This window comes from Vigna angularis, chromosome 10 (genome assembly GCF_016808095.1).
Source record: "Vigna angularis cultivar LongXiaoDou No.4 chromosome 10, ASM1680809v1, whole genome shotgun sequence".
Taxonomy (NCBI): domain Eukaryota; kingdom Viridiplantae; phylum Streptophyta; class Magnoliopsida; order Fabales; family Fabaceae; genus Vigna; species Vigna angularis.
In genome coordinates this window covers 22415936-22421935 of record NC_068979.1, presented here as the reverse complement: position 1 = coordinate 22421935, position 6000 = coordinate 22415936, and positions in this window count along the sequence as shown.

Below are 6000 nucleotides of genomic sequence, written 5' to 3'. Positions count from 1 at the left end.
CCTCTATATTAGAAATTTATCAGATAAAAATTTATATTTCTTCGCCGTGATCTTTCATAAACTTTTTTATTTTCAAATAAATGATCGAGAAATTAGATATATTAGAGAGAAGTGAAAAAAACTTTAATACTTTATTTTTTAGATTCTTATACCTTCTCTCTTATTAGAACAATTTTAAATTTTAAAAATGATAAAAAAATGATAAAAAATCTATTTCATAAGAAAGATAAATAATTCTTGTGAGAAAAAGTTTAAATAGTTTTTTTTACTTACAAACTTTATATGTATTTAAAAATTTAAAAATAACATTTTTTAAAATTAAAACTCGTCATTCAAGAGGATTAAGCATGATTATGAATTTACGTGAATACGATAAGCAAGTCCAGCTTACTCTATTTTCCATTGGGCACGTAGTTCAAATTAATTAACTGTTATAAATAATAAAAAATATTGAAAGTGAAAAAATATTTAATATTTATTAATAATTTGAGAAAAAAAAATTAGAAGCATATATAGAACATAGGTGAAAGTGAACATGGGTGAAAGTGAAGGATAGAAAGTGGAGAGACATGTGATGAGTGGGTTTTGGCCAATTGGATGCAGCAGAGGTGTTTTAGACAGTGGGGTCGTGCCAGCCAAGCAATGTCCCATTTTAACTCTTTATTAACATATCATCACCTTTTTATACAACAATCATTCTAAATAATTTTACTATTTCCAAAATGTATTTTTATGTTCACCATTTTCACAAAAATTTTGTACAAATTTAAAATTAATATTTAATTTTTATAAGAAAATATTTAAAAATTAATTAGTTTATGATTAACTTTATTTTAATTTCCTTTTAACTACTTTCACTCTTCATAATTTTTTATACGAGATGTTAGTTATCTTGGAATTGTTGATACAATTTTTTAAGAATAATTTCATCCTTTGTATTTTACGAAATTATTTTTTATTGTAAATGTCAGGTTAACTATATTTTTCTGTCTAGAAACTATAATAAGGAATTACATTTTGTTTTAAAAATAAATTATACGATGTTCCTGCTGAAAATAATGCAAAACATATATGATAAGGTTATTTTTCAGGTGACTTAAAAGTTTTACATGTATTCTACCCTCTACACTCATATCAAAGTGTAAGATGAAATGTTTATAATTTAGTTTAGAAACAAAAATATATATTTTTGTAATAATTAAAACTGAAAAATATAAAATGTTTATGTTTCAATATTTTATTTGTCTCTTTTACGTTATATTTTTATTTCCAATATTTAAATATTTAGATAGAACTGAATATTGAAAAATTTAAGTTGGGAAAACATTCATTTTTCAAAATAAAAAAATACTAAAAGAAAAAAAAACAGTCTATACATTTATAACAGAGATTTTGTTTACAACATTGGATTTTATTAATTAATATGTATGGTGTCAGAACCATTTAAAATGCACCCAAAAATCTTCTGAACGGACGCCAGGTGTCAAGCGAAGAGGATCCGGAAATCAGATAGTGGAAGACAGGTATTGGCAGATGAGCGGACGTTCGTTTTGACGTGGGAAGGAAAACTTGATTTTCAGAAATTCACGCCACACTCTCTGCATGCACCCTTCTTCCCAGATTCTGAAAAATCTCATTTTCTCCTCCTTCTCATTACATCTCCTTCATCTTCTCTCTAAGAAATCTCACCCTTTCTCTTCTCCGATCTCTGTTCAGACACCGTAAAAGCACTTCCGGCGTCAAGAGCTTCCAGATAAACCGTTCGGTTTGTGAAGCTGAGCTGGTAAGTCCTTCTCTTTACCCAGTCGTTCGTTCTCTTAGACATGCAAACCCAGTTCTGGTTTCATGTGTTGATCACCATTCTCAAAATGAGTGATTCTAATAGTGTTGGGTTGTCACTTGGCGTAGTTGGAAAATTGTCGAGCGTTGAGGGTAGAAGAATTGGTAGTGGGAACTGTATTCTGCCTCTGTGAACGTCCGGTCACGCTCATAAATAAGGGAAACTTATCTAATTTAATTTGTATGTTGCTATATTGCATGAACGTTCGTTGATTTGATGATTTAAAGTAAAATATGATTGTGCTATGTTCTGATGTATGAAATATATGAAATTTCTATGATATGGATGTATGAACTTATGTAGATAAATGTTGAGAAATTGAATTGAGATAAATGATTTCTAAGTATGAAATTCCCCTATGAAAGTGTACGTTCGTCACTGAACCGTCCTTGATCGTTCGGTTTTTCTAGTGAACTTGGTTGGAATTGGATTCTTTCATTTGGGAAGAATCCTAGTTGAGGACGAGCGTCTTCGTTTCAAAATACTGTGCATGAGCGTTCGGTCAAGCATAGTTGTTTCTTGGTATTTGGTTATAAACTTAAGTGTATATATATATATATATATATATATATATATATATATATATATTTGTATATTTTCATTTATTCTTAAACACTACTCCAAATGGTATCTTATTATATTTATCAAGCCTTATACTATAAGTTTAGTAGTTATCGGTCTTACACCAAGCGCTCGTACTGAGTAATGCTCGGTCTTACACCAAGCGCTCATTCTCTTTCCTATAATCTATCTTGATGAAAATAGCGTTCATCCAACTTCAATAGAGTTCTCTCTCTACCGTGCTCGGTCATTGACTGACATTCGGTTTTCTTGATGCTAAACTCAAATAAGTTAAGTATTTATAAGCGTTCGGTTTCTTCATGTGAATTCTTCTAAGTATTATTCTTTGAATGTCTTGAAGTGTCTGTATCCATTGGTTCCGGCCTAGAGTCTTAGTACTTGGCATGGTCTTTTCAGTGTTCGGTTGGAGCTCTCAAGAGTCAGTTCATCTAATTGACTCACTTTGTAAGTAACGTTCGTTCTAGTCGTTCTTGGGATATATGAGTGTACTCGGTTTCTTTCTCAACCCGATAGTAACCCTCTTGGTCTTAATCTGTTCTGGAACTGGAGCCCTCTCGGTCTCGCTCCAAGTGTTCGGTCTCGTTCTGAGTTAGGGTGAACGTTCGGTATTTGGTATCCTTAGTGATCTTTGTATGAAGGGTTTAATTGAGATGATTAATAATGAAAGATGAAGAGAATATGATATGGATGAAATGTTTTGGATTATGGACGAGCGTTCCGGGGAGGAATGACTCATGAATGTATATTGGAATTGGTAAAGTATGAATGTGGGCATGTTAAGCTGGCGGTTCATCCTGATGTTCCGTGATTACTCGTCCTCACGTAGAGGAGGGTAAGTCATGTGTGGGAGCGACATGAGATCCTAGTCCTTATGGTTAATTTGGACAAATAGGACTAACCTCGGGTGGCAGCTGTTGAGGGTATCCCAGTTACTACATCACCCGGGTGCACGAACGTCGTAGCTACACAGATTTGATACAGTCTGGACAGTCAGTCTAGTATTAGGCTTTGCATGAACGAATGATGAATTATCTTGTTTGGTTGATTGTGTGAAATGTATGTTTATACATGAATTAAATTATATAAGCTTACCATGTGTTTCCTGTCTTGTCTGTTTTGTAGGTTCGGTTGTCCTTCTGTTGCAATGATCATCCATGTGGATGTGAGCAGAAGGAGACGAGTCGTTGGAAGAGGTACGTTCGGTCGTTCGATCACCTTTTCCCTTTTGCTTTTGTATGACCGTTCGGTATGGGCTTTTGTAAACCGTTCGGTCAGAATTGCACACTGTACAACTTTAATTTTTTTTTTGTCCTTCTTTGTAAGGCCGTTCGGCCACAAACATACGTTCTCTTTTAATATAAGACTGATCTGTAATATTATTTAATGTGATTATTCTATTATATAGTTTTAGAATATATTTTTGGAATGTTACATATGGTAAGCTGACTTTTGCATTAACTTTTTCAAATTAAACCTACAAAAATACTTTTGATTGGTTAATATGATTTTTTTTTCACTGATTTGAAACTCCAAAGGAAATGAGTATCTGATTAAAATTTTAACTTGTATTAGAAATATGAAATGAGAATTATTGTTGCTGTGATTGGTTACACGAAACATTACTGATGTTAATAATTAAAATGCATGTACCTATATATGTTAGTACTGTGTTTGGATATGAGAAATTATTGTATAAGGTATCTCTGAGTGGTGGTGGTGGTGGAAGCCACTCCACAGAAAATGCAGTATACAAAAAAGTGCTTCTGAGCCATCAATCATCATTATCATTATCATGCAAATTCAATAATATCATTCATCTCTCTTCTTTAGTGCTCTGTGGTTGTTGTCTTCTTTCTTTTTCCTTTTAATCTACAACATCATACTCTTATGTTTCCTCACTTGTTTTTCTTACAAACCTTCTTTTTTCATGTCTTTTATTATATTTAAAAGAATGGAAATGTGGTTAATAGCTTAAAATATTAGTTACATTTTTCGGTAATTACTATGTAAAATGTTATTTTAAAGGGTGCTATATAATACAAGATAAAAGAAAACTAAGAAAGAAAAGATACTATGAGAAAATTTCAAAAGATTCCTTTCCAAATAATGTCTGGGCAAGCTTTACCAGCTGTATATCGACTTTTGACTTAAATTTTAAACCAATGCAGAGTTCTTGACAATAAATTTCTTAGAAGATTTTTTCTTTGTATTCTTAATTTTTTAAGAAATGGTTTTAATTAAACTCTAGAAATGCTAATGTAATAAATAAATATTTTACTTCTTCTTACATGTTTTTTTTTTACAAATTATATTTTAAAATAAAATTATGAATGATTGCTATTATAAGTATTTCATTTTTTGATACGACTCTTCAATTCCCTATACTTATTCGTTACTTCAAAATTCCAATAATATTAGTTCTTATTTTTAATTGTGAATTTGTTCATTCCAATGTTATAATTAAAAAGAAGTTAACAATTAGTTTGGCTTAGGCAACTATATTTAAAAGGAAAAAAAAAGGTAGACATTATGAATCTCTGAATAGGTAGACATGAAAAAACTCCCAAAGAAAAAGTTCTGCTACTTTTTAATTCCGTTTTATGAAATTTTTTAAAAACTAACTAAAGAGTATATATATGTATATATCTAGTAATATACACCTATTTAATATGACATAAAAGGTAAGATATTAACAATAGAACTTAAAAGTATTTATTTTTTAATTTGGAATTTTTTCAATCAAGATAAATCTATATACTACCATAATTTCAAATTATCTATGGAATAGGAAAAATATTCATATTTTCAAATATTTGTGGATTAAATTTAGTATTAATATAAGTGAATATTTTAAACGAGTATTCATTAATAATTTAATACATGTTTATAGATGGATAAAGTATAAATATTATATTAACCATATTTGTTAATATTCATTATCTATACAAAGTAAAATTAAAATATAATTTATATTTTATTAAGTTAAATTTAATTAAAATTAAAATATAATTTATATTTTATTAGTTTAAATTTAATTAAATTAAAAATATGTAATTTAATTTACATTATATTTTATATATTTTTAAATTTTATTTAAATTTAACTTTATAAATCTATAATTGTTTAAAAAAATATTCATAACTATCTATGAAATATTTTATAAACAAATATTTAACAAATAATAAGGAAGATTTTCTATTATGTATCGATACAAATAATATATCATCCATATCCGATCCAACCATAATCCTCGTTTTAGTCTTTCTAATTTTTCCAAAAAAATAAGCAATGTTAGTTTATAATGCACTATTAACTATTATTATTTCTCAATTTTCTTTTCATAAATTAAATTATTAAGTGATCAATCACCGTAATTATCTATATATTGAGAATGTGAAACTATTTTAGTAAAATTGTGTAATTAATATATATATATATATATATTAATATTTTTCTTAATTTACATATAAATCTAAATCGGTAAATAAATTAAAGAGGAGGTAATATATTACCAACATAATAGCCTCTAATCAAAATAGGAAAATAATATACACTAGTAACATGAGCCTATTCCCGTT